We start from the raw sequence: 26,816 nt of genomic DNA on the forward strand, positions 1-26,816 counted from the left end.
GATTTAAATCTGCCACTCTATATGTAGAACGGTATCACAGCGCTGTGAGTTATGAGCTGAACACGGAGGATCTCATTTCGAACAATTTTTGTTAATGCAGTAAGTAATGAAAAGAATTGTAACGTATTTTAGTGTACATTTTACCTACCAGTTAAGTTTTTTGGGGGGCAAATCTGTATAAATAGACCTCCCTTTCTGTACCCTCATACAGAATATATGTTTGCATTTTTAATGTTTGTGTTTTCACCCGCGCCCATTCTTCAGACATGGATCCTAAACAGATAGGCAGAGTGTGGAGTGGATTCATTTGGCTGAGGATAGGAACCAGTTTCAGACTGGATTTTTGAGACTGCATAATTTCTTGAGCAGTTGAGCGAGGATCAGTCGTAAGGAAGGTCTCTGCGGTAAGGCTGTTTAGAGTCGTATGTGGGAACATTTTGAAGGACGCGTTTGAATGGCCATGGTGTGCCTTAAAATGGTACCGTAGGAATATTTGGAGATACTGAAAACGAGCATAAGAAAGTCAGGCCGTCCGGTATCCATACCGAGATTGGAACCAGGGTATCCTGAAGACAGAGCAGGCATCTTCCCTGCTTTGTAGGTAGGTTCGGTTTGCGTTGCGTTGTTTGTACGTGTGTAGTATCACATGAAACGTCTTCCCATTCGGCTTATAAGGTAACACCGTGTTGTCTGTTCACAGGGACTGAAAATACCAGGAGTACCTTCATCGGGATAGTTGACGTCAAGCAACCGGTCCCGGCTCCTCAAGGCTGTGTTTGCGCGCGGTATGTTTGTATCTACATTAAAATCTTGTTATTCTCTCATAACTGTTCATATCCTTTTGTAACGTGATTTCATTATTTTCAGTATTCAGATATAAAAGTTTGGTACTCGTTCTTTGAAATGTACTAACTCATAGAGTCTGTCGTCCATTGCTGGAGCAGCCGGATATAAAACCTTTGAACTGTAGACCTGTATTCTGATAAGGTTCATTTTGCGATATACCATCTGTTAAAATGATATGTAAGTTATCATCTAAATGTATCTTAGTTTAGTTCCTTATGTTGAATGTGTGTTCTTAAGGCCCCGACATATTTCGGCCATAAAAACCATTTTAAGGAGTGTACCATGTTAAAGGAAAGTTTAAAATTCATGTATTTATCGATTTAAAACATGTGAGTCATGAAGCTCTTATACAAAGTTAAGTAAGGCAATAAACTAGATTACTTACATGGAAGCATACATCTTGCTTTAATGTAGGTCTGTGTATTCGTCCACTTTGCATAATATTTTAGGACAACGCCCACACGCTCAAATCGACAGTGCCCACAAACTCGCTTGGAGCTGACAACTGGCAACCATCCTAATGTACATCGACTGTTAGAAATTAAGAGAAAGGATAGAAAGATATAGCCTGACTTGATAAAAAAAAAAGAGCACGCTGTAGCGTAGTTGGTTGAGGCACTATACTACAACCCGGAAGGTCGCGAATTCGAGTCCTGATGTGGTGGATTTTTTCAATTTACCTAATCCTTCCAGCCGCACTATGGCCCTGGGGTCGACTTAGCCTCTAACAGAAATGAGTACCAGGAATCTTCCCTAGTATAAAGGACTGTTGGCAGGCGCGTAATGTTGACAACCTTACCGCCATCTGTGAGCTGATTATCTAGAAAATGTGGAAGCCTCAACGTCTCGCAATCCTATGGGTTTCCATGGCCTGTTACAGGGACAGCTTTACCTTTTGACCTTTATCACACACACGCACGCACCTTCGAGATGCGTCCTTTGCCGTTTTACATCCCTCATTATCCATGAAATTTATATACGGTGTATTCAAATCTTACAGCAGGGAAAGTAAAATGTATTTATCCTTCATGTAAGTGAACGTGCCGCCGTTTCACTGAACAAACTCTTATATAGCATGTTCTGTGAAGCAGACTGAACATTAACACTGTACTTTCATATACCTCTTGACTGAATAGTTTATGCCCACTGAATCCATTAAGAATGCCGTCATCTGGGAAGTGGCGCCGCGTAGATAATTTGTTAACCGACGTTTCGGAACGTCGGTTAAAATATTTACAAGGGCGTCACAGCCCAGAAGACGGCATTCTTCATAGTCACCGCCTGAAAACCCCCAAATCCTAACAGAATCCATTAACTTCGTTGTTTTCAGTAAAAATTACAAGTCACTTAAAACCAGTAACTGTTTAAATACGCAAAAATATATTTCAGCAGTATAACAGGTGAATGTATTTTTTATTGCTACTGGGGTGGGGCTTGTACTGCGGCCACTTCTGGCCTATTGTACCAGCCCCAGATGATAGGTGAGGGTGATTGCGGAGCAATTGGTGGAATGAAGATTGGCAGAGGAAACCGAAGTACTCGGAGAAAACCTGCCCCAGCGCCACTTTGTCCACCACAAATCCCACTTGACCAGACCGGGATCGAACCCGGGCTGCCGCCGTGGGAAGCCAGCGACTAACCGCTTGAGCTATGGCGCGGCCCTACAGGTGAATGTTAATAAAGCATCAACACATAAATGTATATTGATGGGTAGCTATTCATGCTATTTCAAGTCAGAAATTGTTTATATTTAAATGTCCGTAGGAAAATGTTACGAGTAGATTCCGTATAAATGCATGCAAAAGTACAGAATTCGATCAGATGCGTCAGGGATAGCTCAGTCGGTATAGTGACGGTGTACGGGCTGGACGGTTAGGGTTCGTTTCCCAGCAGGGGCAGAGCTTTTCTCTGCTCCACAGCATCCAGATCGGCTCTGGGGCCCGCCCAGCCTCCTATCAACTGGATACCCGGAACTCTTTTTCTCGGGGCTAAAGCGGAAGGGGCATGAAGCTGAACACTCAGCTTTATCTACTGCCGAGTTCAAGAAGGTTGGAGCTAAACCTCTACTTCTTCATATGTCTTCATGGCATAGTGTTTAATTAAACTCAGGGACAACTGTAGCTTTACCATTATGACTTGTTGTAAATCAATTAAAATGTAATCTCATCGTTACGTGTTTCAGCGATTTTATTTCGCGATCATCAGATCTTTGTATTTAAAAACCTAAAGGAAACTGCTCAAGTGTTCTGCTCCAGGGTTATCAGATGCACGTGGGGACCAGTAGACGTACTAAGGCACATAATTGAGAATCACTTCCAGAATACCGCCAGTGCTTATGAAATAAATGCCACGAACTAAAATATGAATGCAGAATGTTCCTGAGAAACGTTGGTAACTACAGTGCGTTCAATTAAGGAAGGAACTTTCGCAACACCGCTGACCGGCCCAGCATTCCTCAGAGATTGCTGCTGTAACTGCTGATAGCAGAATGAGTCATTAGCGCTGATAAATGCGCGCCGTTACAGTTACAGCTACAGCAGCAATCTGTGACGAATATTGGGCCTGGTCAGCGGTGTTGCGAAGTTTCCTCCTTGATTGAACGCTCTGTATTTACCGGGCGGGCTAGGTGGTGTCACGACGCAGAAGACCACAACATAAAACTTTAACACTATTCTTGTGTTTACTACGCACTGTTTACACGCATTCTAAACGGGTGTTCTGGAACTCACGATCGAACCAGACGCGCAGTCGTAAGAAGCCGAAACTCGGTAGCCCTATGACCTATATGTATAAGCTGAGTTTTATGTCGTACTGTAAGGCCTCAAGTTTTTGTTGCATAAATAATGTCGCTTGGGAGATCAGGCGACTGAAGCAAGCTTAGCGCGGATGTCTGTGCACTTTACAGTGACTAGGGTTCAGAGGCTTGTAGCTTTTTAAAACTGAATTACCTAAGAGAATTTTACGACGATCGTCAAATCTTTGGATGAATAAAATAGTTTCAAATAATAGGCATATTCTGTTCTATAGACTACACGGTTATAAGGTCGTTCAAACACGAGGTAGGCAGGTTAGCTGGTTCGAATCTCGTTTGGTGCATTGTTTGCCTGCTTTTTGCTTGATTGAGTTGTGGTGGAATGATTGTAATTCGAGTAATCGTGCTGAATAAAAATTAGTTGTGACAGTTTAACAGAATATAGCGGAGTCATGACAAGTCAGTTAGTAAATGACCTCGGAGTGGATAACCGGGGTTGCATAGCAACGGTCGCGACACCGACCACATAGAAAACGCCTTGCTTCTCTTGTTGCCTTGCGTGTATTCGGTCGCGAGATGTTACCTAGCAACGCTCTGGACATCCGCGTTACAATACTGTCACATCCGGGAGACTGCAAACCCAGTCGTGATTTCTGTATAATGAAGCCACAGAAATAGCGATCGTTTTCACTATTCATTGCCTTACGAAGTGTTTAGAAATAACCAACAAATTGTTTATATTTTAAAGTGTAAAACTCGTATAGGCTTGATGATAGAGGCCTCGTGTTTCAGATTCACGGACCAGCCGAACAGCATTGGGTGATCAGATGACCGCTACCCAATCCGCCTCACATTGTAAAGTCTGTAAATGCAGTTATCACCGCCACGTCTAAATAGACAGTAAATGGAAATGACAGGGCCTGTAAAATCTGAGGCCAGATTTTTATGTGTTGAAAGGAAGTTTTCGTATATGCTGCTAGGATATTGAACATGTTTTCTCCTTCTGCATGCGTACGTACTAACGAAGCTTACCGGGTAAATGTTAAAAAGTTCCCCAGTCATAATGGAGAAGTAATAAGTATATTTTACTTGCATGTACTCATATGGGGACTAAGCTATCATTGTGTTACTGTAGCCACAGTGTCGTCATGAAGCTTACGTGCCTGCAAGGAAGATAGGAGATTCTCTGGCAACAAATTTGTAATGTTGGGTATGAAGTTCCCGCAGCGGTGAAGAATGCATTATTCTTGGTTACAATGCCGTATAGTTCGATAAAAGTCAACTGACGTTTCGGAGGAAGGTATCGCCTCCATTTTCAGAGGTCTTTTTCTACTTATTCGACCCTGAACACGGAGGTGATGTTTTCTTCCAAAACTTCGGGCCTTCTCCCAACTTCATGACGTTACAACCCAGAACATTGTACTTTTCAAATTGTGAGGTGTCTCTTCAACACTACCATTTCTTCTGGGGCTTCAACTCTGGCGAAAAACCATCAGTTGTAAGTAAAGTACGAGGCAGACTGCTGTGTATCACGTTATAGAGCGAGATGATATATCGCATCTTACAATTCAAGCTTTCAAAGTGTAGTCACAAGAAGTAGACAAAATATAAGCACATTAACATTATTTCTATTAATATTGACGCATGCCGCCTTTGTGGTCTAGTGGTCAGAGTTCTGCCTACAGATTCAGAGATGCCGGGTTTGATTCCCGGCGCTACCACATTTTCTGAGAAGTAGTAGGTCTGGAACGGGGTCCACTCAGCCTCGTGATGATAATTGAGGAGCTACTTGAATGGGGAAGCAGCGGCTCCGGTCTAGAAAACCGAAATTAACGGCCGTGGGGATCCGTTGCGCTGACCACGTAACACCCTCTATCCGCAAAAGGTGGCGCTAACTTCGCCGACAAGCGGGCGGTCTTTCTGTCAGTATAGTTCGCTTGCGGACTACATGCCACGGAACATTTTTTGTTTTTCTTGTATTGACGCATGAACAAATGCACAACTATGAGAATTCAGGTTCCCACGGCGGTGGTTTTGAAGAAGACTGTCATATAACACCGTGTAGTCGGCTGAAAGTCAACCGACGTTTCAGAGGAACATGTTGCCTTCATCTTCAGATAAGCAAGCAGCCAGCAACGAGCTCCTACTGGAAGCGACATGTTCCCAGAAGATAAAACTCATCAAATTCCACAGGTGTACTTGAGTTATATGTCGCTTTCGCACACACACACCTGGCCAGGTTCTCTGTATTCCAGTGCTGTAGAAATCGCCCCAGAAAATATAAGGGTCATTTTTCAACAGCTTAGTTCCAGCGAATGTTTCCGGGAAACGCGGAAACCTGTATATACTCGTATATATTCGTTAATTTGAGGTATCGTGCCTCGACGAATCTTCTTGCAGCCCTTCCTTTGAGCTGAGTTTCTGCGCATCATATATTCTTTTATCACGGTTTCATTTTAAATGCATTTCATATACCGTCAGCACAAAATAGTGCGTTCCCATTCAAACGAATAGTTCGTATTTGCTAGAGATGGAGGGGGGATCAACCTTCCTTGCCTTCTGCTATTCCACGCGCGTCTTCTTCTGTACCCCGAAGGTCAGTAGCAAACAAGAGATCCCTTTATAGGATCGAGTGCACTTTTTTGTTCTTCAGACTCAAAAGCATGCCCCTGCACACCATTCTGCGAACTCTGTTTCCACTGGTCTTGTGTTCTGTAACCTGTGATCAAAAGCTCTGTTTCGTAACAGTCGTTACTGTAAATCTGCTTGTTCTGTAACGAAGGCTATGTGAAATAATACTTGGTGACCATGAAGATTACTGTGTAAGATTTGAGGTTTTCACGGCGGTGACTATGAAGAAAGCAGTCTTCTGGGATGTGGCACCGTGTAGATATGTTAACCGACGTTTCGGAGGAACGTATCGCCTCCATCTTCAGGGTAGAAGGAAAAATAAGAAAATCCGCAAGCGAAGAGACCGTGAGAACCGGCACAAGTGGTGAAACGGAATTATAAAATATAGGTTGTGTGAGCGTGTTTTGGATTGAACTGGCCCCAGGTAGAACCTAGATGTGGATCATTGTGAATACGGCAATGAACCTTCTGATTGTATAAATTATTTTTATGACCAACGACTGTTGGTTGTCCGAGAAGCATTCAGCATATGCTGTAACGTAGTTAAGAATTTTCAACATCAGTGATTATAATGCCGTCAGGTCTAGAAAATAAAAATTAATGGCCGTGGGGATTCGTTGCGCTGACCACGCGACACCCTTGTTTTTTATTATAATGCTGTAACACATATTGGTAACATCGGTTTGAATGTAATTGGTAGTGATCTAGGCATTTCTCGATGATTTCAGCTTGTGTCCGTTATTCTGGAGACAAAACGTGCTTGCAAACTTTTGTGGTGAAACATCAACTTCAAGAACGCACCGAGATATATGATTATCGCATGTAATGAGTGTTAACCTTTCTGGCTCTGCCACAGTATATTGCCGAATAAAACAAAAAAAGAACTCCGTGACATGTCGTTCGCAAGCTAAATATACCGACCGAGCGACCGCCGCTTGTCGGCGAAGTTAGTGCCAACTTTAGCGGATAGAGGGTGTCACGTTGGCAAGTGATCTCCACGGCCGTTAGTCTCGGTTTTATAAACCGGAGCCACTATTTCCTTGAAATAATAATTCCTCAGTTATCCTCACGAGGCTGAGTGGACCCCGTTCCAGACCCACTACTCAGAAAATATTGTAACGGAAGGTTACCCGCGTTGCATAGCGACCGCTGTTTACTCGCGTTGCATAGCGACCAGTGTGCTGGGACTCGGCTCACTTCGGCTCCGCTCGGCGCATCACGGCTGGCGGTGGGGGAGGATGTTGACTTGCCTATTACCGTTGCGCAACACGTCACACTGCTTCCTCCTTAAGGCTGTTCGTCCCGAATAGCCCAACGGTGCACCACATTCGTAGCGCGTGGAGTCCAACCCGGGACCTCTGGATCTGTAGCCAGGAACTCTCACCACTAGACCACAGAGGCGGTCCATATTACTGTGATACAGTAACTTTCATACAGACTTCCATGTCCCAGGCTTGGAATAAGCGCTCTCTGGGATATTAATATTATTGTATGTGGCATGTAAATTGAACTGGTCATCGCATAAACACGAACCAAACTATAAAATGTACTTGCTGAACGTTCCGTCATTAAACGACAATGTACAGTCGCCACGTTACAGAGATGACCCCCCCATTAATGAAGGTATTGTGGTGAACACTACATGTGAAAGAGCCCACTATGCAATTCAGATTTGTCACGGACATGTGACGGTGACATAAATGTGAATACGATACACTTCCTGCAGTGCAGTCTGCCAAATTCATTTCACTAAAACCTGCTCCTGTCTGTATAAAAGCGTCTCTGATCTTTGACTTATTCCATCTTGACAAGCAGGTGGCCCCTTGTCTCATGACCTAGAAATTCCTCACATTTTATAGAACCAGAGGGCCCAGTAGTGTTCCCGAGGCTTCTAAGATTTTTCACGACCGCGCTTTCAACATATTTCCGAATTCCTGTCAACCGATTGGTAATTTAAGTTCTGTTCCTAGGAGTAATATTGCTGGAGCATGAAGCTAGCCGCTCACCTTAGTCGATTGCCGAGATATAAAACGGCTTCTGTATTACTGATTGCGGCCAATTAAAAAGCACGAGGTTTGGGTAGCCTCCAATTGTATAATGTCCATAAGATATTTCGTCAAAATCCATCCAACGGCAATAAAACAGTAATTTCCCTGTACAGTTTAACCATTTGAGCGTTGTAATGGAGACTTGTGTGCTGTCTGTGAGGTAGGAACTGAACTTTAAATTTTATTTAGTCGAATTTGAAGCTTCAGAATACTTGAGTTGGTGCCCAAATTCCACGTTTGATTGCATGCTGCACGTGGAGCCCTCCCAGTGGTGACATCAAAATTTCGCCCTAATATAGCCCCAAGATGTCTCTCTAATGCAGCTCCTCCAACGTTGATATCACAATTAATTCACCTTCTCTCCTCTGCTTGTAACAAACGTTACCTTTTGATTTCGTCAGCTTTGCTCTCTCTTAAACGTACCACTACCAAAAGTACGAGCGGTTACCGGAGCAACAGTCGGAGTCTCTGAGTGGTGAGTGGCCACGTCCTGCTGTCCTGTAATGTACGTATGAAGTAGGCCTTCTCGGTACAAATGCACTGCCGTTCTTATAGTCGTCCTGAGCAAACTGTAAAGGGCCACCGAGGCAGGAACGTGGCTTGAGTGAGCAGAATGAAAACCAGATGCCCTTCTTGCACGACCCTGAAGCAGTCGGGCTTCCTCGTGTTGTTTTAATGTTTTGAGGACTGTCTCAGAATTGTTTAAACAAGTAAATTCTTCCCTCGTCCTGGTGAATGTGTAAGTAGTACAAATGGAAAATATTTACATGTATTCGTGATATCCTGTGAGCGAACTCCGTAGGGATTTTAATGTAAACCCAACCGACGTTTCAGAGGAACATGTTCCCAACATCGGGAGCGAAGAAGCCAAGCAAGAATCCTGATGAAGTAAAACTTGCTGCCTGTTTCATGCACGTTTCTTGTTTGGCTTACTCTTCAACACTGAAGATGGAGGTGATATGTTCCACCGAAACCTCCACATGTCTTACAACGGACTAAATAGCGTTATATTGCAGAAGATATAAGATGTTTGTGCAGTTAGGCTCAGTTACACTGTTTCCTTCCGTCCCTGACGTATTCCTATGTAAAACAGATGCTCACACATAGAAACAGTAATTTGCAGTACGTGCGTGTACTTATGGTCAAATCACACGTCATAAAACAGTGCCACGTGTGTACACTCCATTGCTTTGTTACTGAGTGCCACACGTGTACAGTTTCATTTTTGTGGCTTGCTCTCTTTTATCCTATCTTTCTTATTTCCCTTTTGTCTTTCATTCACATCAAGCATAATGAAAATGGCCCGGATTGTATGCGTTAATTTTACAGACTTTGTAAGTAAGGTGAAGGCCGCGCCATAGCTCAAGCGGTTAGTCGCTGGCTTCCCATCGCGGCGGCCCGGGTTCGATCCTGGGTCTGGTCAGGTGGGATTTGTGGTGGACAAATTGGCGCTGGGGCAGGTTTCCTCCGAGTACTTCGGTTTCCCCTGCCAATCTTCATCCCACCAATTGCTGCACAATCACCCTCACCTATCATCTGGGGCTGGTACAATAGGCCAGAAGTGGCCGCAGTATAAGGGACTTAGTCCCACATCACTAGCAATAAAAAAAAGGTAAAGTGAAGCTGAAGTTGTAAGGTAAAGGTAAAGTTGTCCCTCTGCTTAACTAATTAAGCACCACGCCATGAAGGGGTATGGGGGAGTGGATGTATAGATCCACATTTTCTTGATCTCGGCACTGTTTGGAGGTGAGTGGTCAGCTTCACGCACCGGCCGTATTACCGCCGGAAAATAGCCCTCGGTACCCATTGTATTGGAGGTTGTATGGACCCCAAAGACGGTCTGGACGGCACGGAGAAGTGAAAATTCTTGACCCTACCGGGACGTTAACTCCGAACCCCCTGTCATACCGACTGCGCTGTCACGAAGCTGAAGTTGTTCCTGTGCTTATTTAAGCCCCGCACTGGAGGTATAGCTCCACCAGGTGAGTGCGCAGCTTCATGGCCCTACCGCTTTACCCCTCGAGGAAAGTCCCTCGGTATCCATTGGATAGGAAGCCGTGTGGGCTGCAGCGCTGGTCTGAACGCTGTGGAGAAGAGAAAAATCTCTTTCCCTTGCTGGAAATCGAACCCAGGTCGCCCAGCCCGTAGGCTAGTCGTTATACCGGCCCCATGAACTTTGTAGAAACTCCAGACGCACCTCATGGATAAGTAACCAGAAGTTGCATTAGGCTAGTCGTCCATTGGAAGCGGAAACCTGCGAACTGGGATTCGGCCGAATCTGTGCGAATCTCTTCGTCCGAATTCGTGCGTTCACTGCGCGTCCTTTGGCTGCGTGTTCGGCCGATGCCATTCGCGTTCTGTCATGGCGCTGTCTGAAGATTTATGTGATCTGTACGCGTTTGATACTCCTTTACTGGCTAGGTGACGAGCACAGAATAGGAGAAAAGAGTGGATTAGTGGAATTTTACCAAAAAGACAAACGTTTGATGAATTTTCTCATATATGGAGTGATTCACAAGAGGACGAGTCACAGTATTTTGGTTATTTTCGCATGAAGCAAGATACATTTGAATACACATTAAGCAAAGTATATCAGTTGAAGAAGTACAGTAACTTCCGAGAAACTATTTCACTTGAAGAACGCCTAGCTGTAGCGTTAAGTTAAGGATTTGATAAGAGTTTGAGAAAACAAAATATTACATCGATGTTATATTATTCTTGCTTCTTAGTGACTACATACAAACCTTTGTTTCTACAAAGGATCGAAATTACTATGATACACAGCGGCACTGTTCTTGTCTGTTACAAATTCATTGCTGTGGGAACTATTATGGGAACTGCGTGTCGATTCAAGGGATAGAGGCGAAACATTTGACGTGGACATCACGCTGCTGTTTCGATCCTCCTGTTCCTGCAGTAAAACATCCATCAATTTCATGCGTAATCGCAGCTGTCTTTCTTCAGGCAAGCTCATCAGAAATTGATAGTCACTATCCTGCTTCATTTGAGAGCTCTTTTCGAAATAGCTCAACTTTTTAGATTCTATTTCGAAGAATTTGTCATCGTAATTAATTCTTTTCTTTCCTCTTTTTAGCGGACTTTTGAAATGCTCTTTTTGTGCCGGAGACGTATTTACAGGTGCATCATTCTCGATATCTGATTGAAAATCTGGAGTAGAAAATGCATCATTATATTCACTTTGTGTTGTAATATTATCAGTGCCTGTCTCAATACAGGCGTCCGCAATGTCAGGAACACTACTCGACAGATTTCTCGGTTGAACAGTATCAGTTCGTAGGTGGTGAACGCAGCTCTTCGTCCGAAAAATCCAAACCAATCTGGATATTTCGCAGTTCGCAAGTATACGCGCGTTCACGGACGAATAGTGCTGCTACCAATGGACGCACTCTAACCTGATGCAAGCTGTTAGGATCGTTCGTCCGTTTCCGTGCGTGTTCGGACGAACTCCTCATCGCAACTTTCCGCAGCTTTCCGCTTCCAGTGGACGAGAGGCCTTAGGCTTTACGCTGTTCTTGTCGGCCCACATGGCTGGGTTGAGTTGATTTGAATTGAATTGTTCGGTTGCGCGGAAGGTGAGTCTTGAACATAAGAAGGAACAGTGAAAGGAACTGGAGTTACATGTCCTCGTGATTACCCGTACCCATTCCTGTGCACTGAACACAGTTCGCTGAGGAACCGGTTCGCGACGAGAAGGTGTTGCGCCCAGCGATACGGTTCACCTCGTTTGAAATTAAAACCGCAGTTCAGTGACTGGATAAAAGTAAACGCATTCTCTGTGTTCCGTAGCCGACATGTAGTCAGCATGATGCATGCGAGTCACGTGTGGTGCAGGGCTGCAGCAGCGCCTTGTGCTGAGCTAAGCTGAGCTTGCATGCCGAGAAATGTGCCTCGGAGTTCATTGTGTTGAGAATAATATACTGTTATAGCGTAGAACAATATAGGTAGGTAGGTGTACCTGAGAACCAGTAAATAGTACGAAGGTGAGGAGAATTATGTAATGGTAAGGTAAGCAGACAAAGTTATTCCAGGGCTTTAATTAAACACCATGCCATGAAGACGCATGGTGGAGTGGGTGTATAGACCCACGTTTTCGTGACCTCGGCACTAGTTGGAGGTGAGTGGTCAGCCTCACGCCCCGGCCTCTTTACTCCCGGGGAAGAGGTCCCCAGTACCAATCCTGTAGGAGGCTGTGTGGGCCTCAGAGCCCGTCTGGACGACATAGAGAAGTGAAAATTCTTGCTATCACCGGGACTTGAACTCCGACCCGTTGGTCGTCCAGGTCGTAGCCAGTCGTTATATCGACTGCGCCATCCCGGCTCACCACAACAAAATTACACAGAGCAATCAGAAATGCGAATTCTACGTAATCCACTTTCATGTATCAGATCGTAATTAGTACAGGAATCTCTGCGGCCTAGGGGAAAAAAGTGACCGGACTCGTGGAGTACAGAGCGTACACCAGATTCAGTCAAGCGAGAAAAACACTTCTCAGACCACAACATAATACATGTAGCCAACCGTTCATTGTTTGAGAACAGGGTGTTGAGGAAAATATTTGGACCGAAGAGGGATGAAGTGACAGGAGGTTGGAGAAAACTGCATAATGAGGAGCTTCATAACTTGTACTCCACTCCAAGTATAATTAGAATGATGAAGTCAAGGAGGATTGGATGGGCAGGGCATGTAGCACGAATGGGGGGAGCCGAGGAATGCAAATAGGATATTGGTGGGAAAGCCAGAAGAAAAGACCACTGGGAAGACCAAGGTGTAGGTGGGTATACAATATTAAAATGGATCTTAGATAGGATGGGATGGATTGAATTGATCTGGCTCAGGATAGGGTCCAGTGGAGGGCTCTTGTGAACACATTAACGAACCTTCGGGTTCCATAAAATTCTGGGAAATTCTTGAGTTGCTTCATTGCAATGTAACGAATGACCATATACATATACATATACATAACAGTAAACACGCCCATGAAATGTAATCCGCTGCTACGAATTTGTGTCAAAACACAACACAGCATTTGGCGATTTTAACCACTGTAATCCTTACATTTTAAAATTTGTATCGCTGGTGCACGCCTGTTACGTTTATATTTATGTATTTTCGTTTTCCCACAATTATAATAGCTATTACATATCTGCGCCCACCTTTTATTCCATTTTATTACATGACCCTAATCTAATGTAGACCAAACAGTTTGACGATCGCTGTGTAAACATTAGTCAGTGTACAGATTCATCAGAAAGCAGATAATGAATGTACTAAATGCCTGAAGATGGCTTCTTAAGGCCGAAACATACACGTAAATAAATATGTACTCAATTATACGTGTGGTGCCGACGGAACTGCTTGCAGCCTTTTTACTTACTAACCTTGATACAAAAACGTTCTTTGGAATATGATCTTGCGTCCAATACGACATTTCTGAGCCTCAAATGTTGCACCCCCGATATTTGTTTCCTCGACAGTTTTGTGCAGTTCTGGGAATACTTAGCTTTAACCTATCATTCAGTGTACCCGTATCTTTGAAGTATACAGCGTCCAAATTGAATTTTTCCACGCTGAAATAAAAAATGTGTTAGACTTGAAGTGAAGCGAAAACATGCGATGATGTAATCTGTTTTCGGAGTCCATAGAACTGGTGGTTAGATTCCATGCACATGCAGGAGCCCTTTAGGATCGAAAGGCATAAACCGCCGAGAGCTTCGTAATCAGAACACGATGGTAACGAGCGACGAGATACATTTGTTTTACTTACTAGTCCGGGGTCTGATCCTGGCTTCATTTTATGAGAAACATAATATGTAACTTTATATAATATATATTGTGGCGCATTTGCCCCGTGCGAGACCCGTTGAGCCACAGAAAGAGCCTCACGCACGAAACAATAGAACAACGGGGTTATGCATCCCGTTTCTAGGCAACAGCTCGGTGAACATGTTCCCGCTTGCCGGTGACGTCACAACAACAGGCTGTTTTCTATGCTGGTCCGTGCTGAAGGTTTACAGTGGACAATGAAGGTCGTTTGCAAGCAGTCATAGCTGAGAAACCGTGAGTCGTACAGGGAATTCAAGAGACTACAGACTCCTCAAGATCCATACAGCAGTGAGCGATTCGTTATCAAGGAGTTCAATGTGTGAGCTGTTATAATCAAGTGCAATTATAATGGAGACGTCCAGTAAATGCAGTCATCAAATCCAGAACCCACAATTATTGGCCACACTTACTTAATAATTCCTATTGTTTTCTGTGTAGGAGCAAAGGGCTTCCCCGAAGCTACTCTAGCGGCTTCTGTCCGCTGCCAACCTCTCAAAGGTCGACAACATTTCATCAGTCCGGCTTTTGCTTCGTGTAGTTTCCGTAACAAGTAAATTTAAGAAGTGCGAGTTGTTTGCCCACAACTCTCGACTGCTCAGGTGGAATAACCACCTACCGCCTGAGCACTTGAGTGTATTTCATTTTGTCTGGCACCTACCCTTCGACCTGTTCGGCATGGGAGATCCTGCCAACAGCTACGCTACCGCCAGCATAGCTCTCCGGGTCATTCGTGCACGCAAGCCCCACCACCACGACAAGGTAGAAACACGAGTGAAAAAGAAGCCGCGAGGAATGCTGTGTGTTACATACAGAGGAGAGTAACTGCGCATGTGCACGCCACAGCAGCCCATCATCAGTCAAGCGGCCCTGTGTGAGATACGAGTTACAATGAGATGAGGCGCTTCTTGAAGTGAGACATTGTGCTCACACAGGTAATGTGAATATAGGCCTTATTAATACTGTACTAAAATAATTTAATACAGTCACCTATTTCTGCCACTCTGTCTCGTTAATACGATTCTGTACCTCACTGTACTTGAAGTTTTTTTTTAATGAAAATCGTGTTATTTGATTCTCTGTGTGGGAGTGGTAGTAAATCCAAGTATTTGGAGATCAGTTACTGCAATATAGCAGGCAACGATTCGTGTAAATACTTGTATTATCTCCATTCTCACGGGCTGTAGCATGGCACTGCTGATTGTGAGGTTCGTCAGGGCAACGAATTGTTGGTGCGAGTTCGTTTAATGTAGTTCAGCAATACGGAAATCCTACTACTGCGTTACAGATTAGAAATATGTGAGGAACGACGGTGCCAGGTGAGGAGTATTTTGATCAAGGGAGATAAAGTACAACAGGAGGAGGGGAAAGCTGCATAACGAGGAGCTTCATACTTGATACCCTCCAAATATTATTCCCCCCCCACGCTCCAACTTCGGAGCATAGGGTTGATTTCTCAAGATTCATTGATCTTTTCTTACAGATGGTAGGACTCCTTGGACGGGTGATCAGCTTGTCGTAAGGCCTCTACCTAAACACAGGACAACACAAACACACAGTAAACTCATACACACACCAAACATCCATGTGTCGTGTGGGATTCGAACCCACGATCCCGGCTTCCGAGCAGACGAAGACAGTACATGCCCTAGACCGCTCGGCTACCGTACACAGTGCCAAGTTCTTTTGCACACTACAATTAGCTCTTGGGTTTTAATTGGGGGGGGGGTTGAACAGTCGAGCTGTTAGGCCCTGTTTCTGTACTTATTATCCACATTTAATGGATAGATTGTATAATTATTGAAGTTAAATAAAAAAACCCTGTTTTCATGGACTTTGATTTTCCACGTACGTCTGCATGGCATGATGATTAATCAAGCCCAGACATAACTTCGCTTTTACCTGAGCCATAGAGTTTGTTAATCGGGTAGAGGTGAAAGGTAAAGTTGTCCCTGTGCTTAACTAATTAAGCACTACGCCATGTGGATGTATAGAGCCACATTTTCCTGACCTCGACCCTAGTTGGTGGTGAGTGGTCAGCTTCACGCCTCGGCCGCTTTACCCCCGGGGAAGGAGCCAGCGGTACCCATTGTATAGGAGGTTGGGTGGACCTCAGACCCGATGTGGACGATTTCAGAAGTGAAAATTCTTGACCATACCTGGACTCGAACTCCGACCCGTCGGTCGTCCAGCCCATAACCAATCGCTATACCGACTGAGCTATCCCGGCTGGAAAATCATTTTATATTAAAGAGTGAGATGTGCTTTCCGTAATCTTACCGTGAACAACTGTGGTACTGAATTTTTGCAGCTGTTACCGCAGAATACAAAAGCGTCTGGGATGCACCCACATGCAGAATCCGGGAGGGGGGAGGGCGTGTTTAGAAGTATAGCATCGAAAGGATTAAGCCTAAATACGTTACGTAATCATGTGAGATGCTTTGTGTAACGACACCACATTGCTGGATGTTGCCAGGCCGCTGCTTAGTGTGTAAACATTATCCTGTGTAATTCTAACACCGATAATATGGGTCATATTACAGTACATGTAATTGGCATAGGACGCGGAGCCCATAGCAGAACTAGGAAGGAAGGCTCACAGAGTTCTGAAATAACGGATGAATGTAAAATGAGTTACTCCTGACTTCAACTTATAAAGGGCACACACACATTTTTTTATAGATTGTGCAAAATAATCCGCAAAAGAAAACTCGCCAAAATAAGTTTTGAATATGTCAGGTTTAGGTGCTGAAGGAACGTAGGACGCTTGACGCAGTGATATTACGTATAGAAAGGAAACGTTTCAGACACCTGAAGTTGAGGCCCCGTGTTACATTCCATAACAAGTTTGTTTGCGCTGAAGTATGCCTACGCCCAACCCCCAAACTCTAGGACCGCCCCGTTTCGGATGTGAGCGACTGCTTATTCAGAATATTCACAGCCTTCTCCATCCGCTACCCGAGGACAAAATTACCGAAAGTATTTGGACAAATCAAAAATATTTGGACTAAAGTTGACACTAACTTGCGTCGGTCGCTCGGTCGGTTTAGTTCGCTTGCGGACTACAGACCACGGAGTTTGTTTTCTTTTTGTTTGGTACTGAAGATACGCAGAGTGGAGGCAAACAAAAGATTAAAGCAGACACTGGAGCACGGTTCATTAAAAGGGAGAGATCTTGGGCTTCCCAAGAAAAAACGGGAAAACTGACTCTCTCGAATTAAGTGCAAGTACGCAGTTTATGATTCAGTTTAGACTACTTTACTATTATAAGTTTCAAGGCGCAGCTTTTCCAAATTATGGTCTTGTGGTTGTTACACCGCGTTGTCTTATAGGCTCATACCGATGTTCTGGAGGAACACACTTCATTCAAGAGTTCAGAGTACCACAGCTCAGGAAGTAGCAACGTATGCCCCACTTTTAAGGTGCAACAAGGAAATCAAAAGCAATTGTTACCGTCAGAGAGAGATACTGATGATCCTGTTAACGGGAGGAGAGGAGACCCCGAAAGGAGACCATCGGTTATTTTTATGTAGAACTTTATTTAATACCAGACAGGCAGTGGGGCCCAACCAGCCTCCCATCCAATGGGTACTGGGGTCTCTTTCCCCTGGGATAAAGCGGCCGGGGCGTGAAGCTGACCACTCATCTCCAGTTAGTGCCTTGGTTAAGAAAAAGTGGGTCTATGCATCCACTCCCCCATACGTCGTTATGTCGTAGTGCTTAATTAGTTAGGTCAAGGATCAACTTTTCTTTTACTTCATTTAATAGCCGCATAAATGTACCAATGTTTAATTGATGTGCGAATGTGTAGAGGAAAAATGGCACTTAGTATTCAAATTGTCGTATTCCGGGTTGTAACACCCTTTACTGGTGTGCGATCGAGAGTTTCGGAGTAAAATTGTCTCGCGAACTTCAGTTCAGATGTAATGTGGCTCCGTTCTCCCCTCAATCACTTTAGCCCTGAAGATGGAGACAGCGTGTTTCTCCGAAACGTTGATATCCACGTACAAGACTACAGGGTATCACAATCTGTGTAGCCGTCCGTATGAGTAACCCCCCCCCCCGCAAGACTGACTGGTATGACGCAACAAGCGCTAATTATGAGATTTTAAGGGCACCAACGGCTCCAGAATTATGAAGTGACCTGAATATTTGGCTACTTTTTCTTTAAAATACTCCTTCAGAAAGAAATCGAAGACACGTTACTGGCTGCAGTATTGTAGTGTACTGCTGTGACTTACGAGATTTTAATTTCTGTATTTTGACGTTAGGGCCACACAAAAAGTACCTTCCCGGTGCTTGACCGATCGTCTCAAGCCTCGTATTTCAGAAGCAGAGTTGTGTAGTGGCTGTTGAAGTTTTTTGTATCCCAGTTGTGGTCCATTTGACAATAATTGTTCACAGCCCGTGACTGCGTTTGAGATTTTCTTTCAGTTGATAAATATTTTGCCCCTCCCATGAGGGGAATGAACCAAGCCTCTGAACATAATGTGTGTGGAGGCCGAACCCCGTACCTGCAACAGCAGGTAGAGCCGGCAGTCAAAAGAAGCATATCCACTGGAGCGTGGTGTGTAAAGCCTGAGTTCCCCCCTGTGGAAGGGCTGTCACCCTCAGAGTTGTGAATACTCCGGTTTGCAGTGTCCTGCGGACAGCAAGACTTTCAGGACATACGTAACATTGCCTCTTTGCCTGCATCACACTAGGAAGGCGTAGCCTAAAGGACCAGTGACCTCAACCTTCTGGTTTGTAGCATAGTGCCTCAATCAACTACGCTACCGCGCGAAAAAATATTCACGAAGTCTCACTTTATCCGCAAAGTTTAAAAAAATGCAAATCCCCCCCCCCAAAAAAAGAAATCGGCAGGAATCACGTACATGTTTCAGAACATATCTTGAATTATGCGAAGTCTTCAGGAACATGCGTTGATGGGACATTTTTTCGTTTTTCCTCTGAAGGCATTGTCCGTGCGATTGGTATTGCTGCATAGACAGGCTTGAAGACTTGCAGACCGGTAACAGTCTCCGAACATTTGAATATCGTAACCTGCTGTGACGTCCTAGTGACAGTTCTGTGAGTTGAGTTATTCCTTTCCTTCTTTTTAGACTTCGAGAGTAATGATTGATTGCCGATAACTCATAACCGTTTTAGGAAACTTGCTGTAGCCCGTCTCCTTGTAAGTAGTTCAGTTCCAGGTCAGTGGCGATGGGGTGTGGTGGTGCGGCAATTAGAGGGAGGTTTGTTTCGCAGGATGAACCATGGATCATTACCCACGCTACGGCGAAGCAAGGGATGATGTAGCCGTATCGATTTATGGAATATCAATGTAACTAACTAATAGCAACATCGATTGTTTGAGGCTGCATCGTAATTACACGCGCGAAGAGACACCCCGCACACAACAGACTGACTGTTCTCTTGTCCGATGTTTCACACTGTGGGCCGGCAACTTGCAGCATGGACCCGGAGGTGCACAAGCCATTGAACTGTATCCCTAGCCAGTTCTATCCACTTCACTTCACAACCTCCGTTTGTTATTTAACGAGGCTCTCAGAGGTGAGGCTATGTTGTGCCGATGGTAGGATGTTTACTGAATGCGGAGCAGTTGGTGGAACGAAAATTGACAGAAGAAACAAAAATAGGCCTATCTGGAGAAAAAAAATCTTTCCAGTACTAATACGTCCACCGTAAACCCCATGCAGCCTGAACTGGGATCGAACCCGGGAAGCCGACAATTAACCATCTGATCTATGGACCGGGCCCTGTTTATTACATACCTAATTACTCACTCACTCATGGAGCTGAGCCCTTCTGGAGGAGCCGCCAATTGTGCAGCTAGTCAAGAATTTCCCAGCATTTTATGGAACCTGAACGTTCATTACCGTGTTCACAAAAGCCGTCCACTGGTCCGTATCCTGAGCCAGATCAATCCAATCCATCACATCCTATCTTTCTAACATCCATTTTAATATTGTTCATCCACCTACGCCTTGGTCTTCCCAGTGGTCTCTTTCCTTCTGGCTTTCCCACCAATATCCTATATGCATTCCTCGTCTCCCACATTCGTGCTACATGTCCTGCCCACCTTATCCTCCTTGACTTTATCATTATCAATATTAATAACACTTTTATTTATTGCCATGGAAGACGGGGTAGCTCAGTTACTATAGTGATCGGAATATAGATTGAAAGACAGGAGTTCGACTTCTGGCGAGGATTTTAGTTTTGTCTCCCCCGCCATCTCGTCCAGATCAGCTCTGGAGCCCACCCAGCCTATTATCGAATGGCTAATTCTTCCACGGGGATAGAGTGGTTGGGGCTTGAAGCTGACCACCAACCTCTATCCAGTGCCAGAGAAAATGCGTTAGCTGTGTGGTTCCCCATACGTCTTCATGTTTTCGGTTTCTTATTTCACGTCATTCACTGATGGGCCTAAGTTTCGCATTGCTGCCATGTCATAACGCGTTTAACAGTTGAGCAGGGGGTATACCATTATGAGTCCTAGTGTCAGAGATTCACGCATGCCTACTGGCGAGCTGCAACGAAAGTATCTAGGCCTGTCAAGATTTTCCCTTCAGAAGGATTTATCACTAGACAGCAGTTCAGATCAGCGTGAAAATGTGTTTCCCCGTTGATTTTTCATTGGAGGTACAGTGTGGAGAGCACTGTTTGCAGCAACAATCTTCCGGCATCACGTGTGATTTACGTCGATAGTCAGTACGCTTCAGAGAATCACTGATACGACCTCAGTTACTGCCACTGGAAGTCATCAGATGTGATGACACATGCATCGCATGCAGATAGCCTAAATAGAATGGAGACATTATGTCTTATTGAGCTAAAACATCTGCGCCTTGGTGTGCCTGTGAGTTTGACCGGGCGTGAAGGGCAGTTCCATTAGTTCTTGATCCCATTGTGTGTGTTGCTTACACACATTGAAACTCGGTGGAACTGAAACTCCTGGCTTGCCAGTTAGTCTTTGCCCCCATTCGAGACCTCTCCATTTTCCTGTGAGATTTGAGGCGGACGGATATTTGTTAAGATTTCCATTTTATGGACCGTTTTTTCGCCTTCTTTCACTTATATTTTATGAGGAGAGAATTTCGCGAAGTGGATAATTCACTCGCGCTCCGTAATGCTGTCCAGCCAGCTTCCGATGCTCCTTAGTTCATTCAGGAAAATGTTAGCCAAAGTCATAACTGCTTAAGTAAAAAAACATTTATAAAAAGAATGCGTTTATTTTTCGTTACTGGGGTGGGACTAAGTCCGCTTGATACTGCGGCCACTTCTGGCCTACTGTACCAGCCCCAGATGATAGTGAGGGTGATTGTGGAGCAATTGGTGGAATGAGGATTGATAAGGGAAACCGAAGTACTCGGAGAAGACCTGCCAGAGCTCCACGTTGTCCATCACAAATCCCACATGGCCAGAGGAATGTTTTACGGCAGGGTTTTGATGTTACGGTTAATCTTGCTTAATGTAACTACTAAATTCTGCATGGGCCTACAATAGAAATGAAGAGTTCTTAAAATAAACCAGCATAGAAAGTGTTAAAATGGCCACATGTGCGTCCCTTCCATCTCGTATTGCATAGCCATTCCCATGCTTCTCGTTTTACCCTAAATGACTTCCGAGGTAGGTACAGCGTTCTGCAATATCCGACGGAGCAAGCGTAATTAGCTTCATGTTACGCCATTGTCGTGTGCACTAGCATCGCAGACAAAGTGCGGGAAGTAGTCGCTATAGACCGCTATAGACACACGTAAATAATGCAAATTTCTTGCTAAATAAGGCATATTATACTTCGCCACACCAGTGTGCTCCATAACTGAAATACTAGTAACTTTGCTCATAACGTAATTGGCTTTAAACGGAATATTTTGTGTTGTATTGTCTTTATCGCTTACACAGGCATTTTATGCCTGTACAGACCTCAGGCTCCTCTCTTCAGTGTTTTTTTATCTTAAGAAATTTCGGACATCTACAATATATTTTCTTTTTCACTGGTTTTACAGCCCCTTTGGACCCTGGCCTCTGATTTTGAGTTTCATTATCATTTTACAGACCGTAGGTCTCCTTGGACGAGTGATCAGCTCGTCACAAGGCCTCTATCTAAACAAAGGACAACACAAATACAGGATAAATATATATACATGCCAAACATCCATGCCTTGTGTGGGATTCCAACCCACGATTCCGGTTTCCGAGCGAGCGAAGGCAGTGCATGCTTAAGACCGCTCGGCTACCGTGACCGGCACATCTGCAGTATTATAAACGGAAATTTAAAAGTGAATGGAATGAAAATACCGAAACTCATAAACTTTAAATATGTTTTCATTGCTTTATGATAAACTTCGCATTTCACTGAAATCTGTGATGCTATGTAATAAGCGTATTTTATTAGTCTTCATGGCATGGTGAGCAGGCACAGGAGTACCAGATACTCTCATTCCCTCTCTGATCTAGTGGTCGATTTCCTGGCTACAGATCCAGAGGTCCCGGGCTCGATTCCCGGCGATACCAGATTTTCTGGGAAGTAATGGGGCTGAAACGGGATCCACTCAACCTCACGAGGATAATTGAGGAGCTGTTTCAAGGAAATAGCGACTCTGGTCTAGAAAACCGAGAATATAGGCCGTGGGGATCCTTTGCGTTGTCCCCGCGACTACCTCTATCCTCTAAAGTTGGCACTAACTTCGCCGACAAGCGGCGGTCTCGCTCGGTCGGTATAGTTCGCTTGCGGACTACAGGCCACGGAGTTTGTTTTTTAGTTTTCTGTATTTTTACAGAGACGAACAGAATTATGTCACTCGTTGTGCATCTTCATATCGGCGATACATTCTGTACACACAGCGAAGTAGTTACTGACCCTTCTCCTGCGGTTGCGAGGAGACCGTCCCAGCATGCGTGTCCCTCTGTCCCCTGCATGAATCCCGCTGTGCGTGACAGTATTTAGTTCTTATTCACTCGGAAGGAATCGTCACAGGAAACCCCGTGTATGGAAGTCACCTTGTCTCGGTTCACTTAACACAGATTCTGACGTCGGTAGTGTATGTTATTTCATTGTGTGTAAACATTAATACATTTCCCCTCTTTATTTTCTGTTTATGTTGAAGGCTGCAAGCGTTATATATAGGCCGCGTTTCTGTTCTACAGAACAAATACGATTCGCTGTAGATACTTACGCAGTCTCTTGTGTAATCGGCTTTGCAACAGTACGTTTGTATCTGCTTTAAATGAACATCAAGGCCAGTGATGTAAGTAAAGTAGCAAAAACATATTTTTAAAATGTGCGTATGTTCCCGGAGGTCTTTCCATATGCCAGTATTCATACGCGCCGGAATAGCAGCGAGTGTGAGGTCTTAACTGATGTTCAGCTGCAATAGGATTTGATTCACAAATGTTTACATAAAGTAACTAAACCTATAGTAACAGCACCGGTCACAGTAGCCGCGCGGTCTAAGGCATGAACTGTCTTCGCACGTACGAACGCTGGAATGATGGGTTCGAATCCCATTCAAGACGTGGATGTCTGTGTGTGCGTTTATTCTCTTTGTATTGTCCTGTGTTTAGGTAGCGTCCGTGCGACTGGTTGATCACTCGTCTGAGTCCTACCAACAAACAAACAAACTCCGTGGACTGTAGTCTACAAGCGAACTATACCGACCGAGCTACCGCCGCTTGTTGGCGAAGTTAGTGCGAGCTTTAGCGGATAGAGGGTGTCGCGTGATCAGCGCAACGGATCATAACGGCCGTTAATTTCGGTTTTATAGACCGGAGCCGCTATTTCCTTGGAATAGCTCAGTTATAGTCAGGAGGCTCTGTGGACCCCGTTCCAGACTCACTATTTCTCAGAAGATTTGGTAACGCCGGGAATCGAACCCGGACCGCTGGATCTGTAGCCAGAAACTCTGACCGCTAGACCACATTGGCGGGTAAGAGTCCTACCGTCTGTGTAAGAAATATTACGAAACTGAAGAAGAGGCCTGGCCCAACAAGGGACTGTAGAGCCACTGATGGATGAATGAATAGTAACAGAACAGGAAGGTTCAATACGACGAGCACCAGAGTCCGGGTTTGAAAGCGATCCTGTGCTAGTTCCATCCACTTACCATTCCCACATCTCTCTCTCACCGCCCTGTAATCCGTCTTAATATTATGCTCCGAATCCCCTCGAGTCTCCGAGCTTACGTCTTCCACGCTACTTCCCCACCAAAATGTAAACTCCACCTCGCACCCTAATATGGGATATAAAACAGTAATCAGGAAACTAGCCGGTCACGGTAGCCGAGCGGTCTAAGGCATGCACTGTATTCGCTCGCTCGGAAGCCGGGATCGTGGGTTCGAATCTCATTCAGGGCATGGATATTTGTGTGCGTTTTTCTGTGTTTGTGTACAGGTAGAGGCCTTGCGACGAGCTCATCACTCGCCCAAGGAGTCCTACCGTATGTGTAAGATCTAGAAAACCGAAGTGAACGGAGAAGTTCATGGGGGTAGGCCTAGGCCCACTGGGGCTGTAGTGGCAAGGAAAAAAAATCAGGAAACTAAAGGAATAGTGCTGCTATTTGAATTGGCGACGTTAACCATCGATGGTTATACGAGTACCAGCAGTTGAGACGGAGACTGTGTTAACGCTACGTCGGGTGCCTCAGATCTCAGCTGTTGCTACCTCAGGAAAGAATTCCTGTAGTTTAACTACCTGCTAATTAATATATTTCCTGTATCCTTGATTATACTAACCCGTGAAACGATCTTGAGGCTAATTAACAATACCTGATAATTAACATAGCTGGAAGGCATTCCTCATTAATTGTTTACATCAGTAAGAAGTCTAGAGCTGACCGGCTGTTAACTTATCAAGGACTACGCTTCTTAGATTTAATTGGTGGATCAGTTTTCTGGAAATCAGTGCAGAGATTCCCTATAACCCCCATCATACTCTTCAAGAGGTTGTCTCTCTTTCGGTAGCATCTACTCTTTCGTATGGACGTAGAGTAAACTCAATCGTAGCGTATAAAATGGGTTCACATTGTTTCGTAAAATGTTCATATTGTAACGTGTTTACGTTACAGAATACGCCGTAGAGATCGTTAACTGGTTTATTGAACAGTCTACAACTATCGGCTACACTTAATTATCACAATATCTCGGGTTTCTACAGTTTACAAACCCTACAACAAAATCTCTTAACACCGTCTTCACTTGTCTCCACGTACTAATAACGCGGGAGCTATACAAATCTCCCTGAATTACACACTCCAAATATAACTGTACTACAGCGCTCACTAAGTATCGAAAGCACACAATAAGTCTTCCGCTCGCTGACTTCTTAGTTATCGCACACTCGCAGGCTGCTGTGTTTCAACTGATGATCACACTGCTGTGGGTCCGCTTATATAGCCTTGCGCTGTTGCTAGTGTGACGTGGCGGATAGCATAGGACGCCGTTGCTAGCGTGACGTCACCGCTGTTGATTAGCATTGCGTAGTTGCCAGGTTACGGGGCTCGGCTATCTTCGGCTCCGCTCGGGACGTCACCGCGGGGAGAGTGGCGGGGTGATGACTCGCCTCTTGCCCGAGCGCTGCGTTACCGCTACGTGCCGCTGGGGAGGTAGGGGTTCTTCGTTGCGCAGCATGTCACAATATTTATACATGGACCCTCAGTTGACATACTGCACCGTAAAGGGCACCTGCTTGCCTAAGGGCCAGGCCATAGCTCAAGCGGTTAGTCGCTGGCTTCCCACTGCGGCGGTCCGGGTTCGATCCCGGGGTCTGGTCAAGTGGGATTTGTGGTTGACTAAGTGACGCTGGGGTAGCTCTTTTCTGAGTACTTCGGTTTCCCCTGCCAATCTTCATTCCACCAATTGCTCCACAATCACCCTCACCTATCATCTGCGGCTGGTACAGTAGGCCAGAAGTGGCCGCAGTATAAGGGACTTAGTCCCACCCCACTAGCAATAAAAAAAATACTAAGATTTTAAATATAATTATTCAAGACCAAATGACCCTCTAACACTACCGTTAATAAGCAGAAAGTCAGCATAAGGGAATCGTAGCTTGATGACGTTTGTATCTCCGTGGCCGCTGTTGTCCAGTTTATTTCCACAAATACGGGTATCGCCAAAATAAAATGCTTTTGTTCAAGGTTTAGGTCTCGTACAGTCACATCCGGTCACATCTGCTGGGAGGCAAATAGGCTAAACAAGTAGTGATGAGTAATCATACAGATCAGTAAAATATGGCTTGTGCACGAGTTTATAGAAATTATATGTTGTACTAATTTCAGATTCAGATAATACTGTGGCATATAGGCCCGTCGTTAGGCAACGACCGCGAAACAAAGAATGAAGATTACGGCCATTCGTATACAACAGCTTCGTAAATACTCAAGAGTACTGGAGTCGTTGCTAGGCAGCAGCTCGCACGCAACAATGGAAATACTGATGAAAGCGATGTTTTGTTTGGGTCAGTGTTGCACTAGAACATACCGACCGAATGTTGTTCTTGGGTTGGTACCTACAGGAAGCTCGCTAGCACTCACTTGACCACAAATGACAACCCAGACTACCCATTTAAACAGCAGCTGGCAGCATACCGCAGCAAATCACAGAGTCTCCCCCTGAACAGCAGCAGTAGAACCAAAGAACTTAATACTGTTATTAATGTAGCTAATAATGGCGGTTATGACATTAATATGATTATA

At 44.7% G+C, this 26,816-nt stretch overlaps 1 protein-coding gene across 7 annotated transcripts in view; it reads left to right on the forward strand.

Annotated features, from left to right (window-relative positions):
* Nucleotides 1–26,816, forward strand: part of LOC111865773 (semaphorin-1A) — a 566,056-nt gene that overhangs the window by 73,432 nt on the left and 465,808 nt on the right. For 6 of the 7 annotated variants that reach the window (XR_002843034.2, XM_023854041.2, XM_023854043.2 and 3 more), the window contains exon 2: nucleotides 701–785. The exons of the other annotated variant lie outside the window; for it this stretch is intronic. The gene's annotated coding sequence lies outside the window, so the exon portion shown is untranslated. The remainder of the gene's footprint in view (nucleotides 1–700; nucleotides 786–26,816) is intronic. 7 annotated transcript variants of the gene reach the window in all.

Source organism: Cryptotermes secundus, unplaced genomic scaffold (assembly GCF_002891405.2).
Source record: "Cryptotermes secundus unplaced genomic scaffold, Csec_1.0 scaffold612, whole genome shotgun sequence".
In the NCBI taxonomy this organism is placed as follows: domain Eukaryota; kingdom Metazoa; phylum Arthropoda; class Insecta; order Blattodea; family Kalotermitidae; genus Cryptotermes; species Cryptotermes secundus.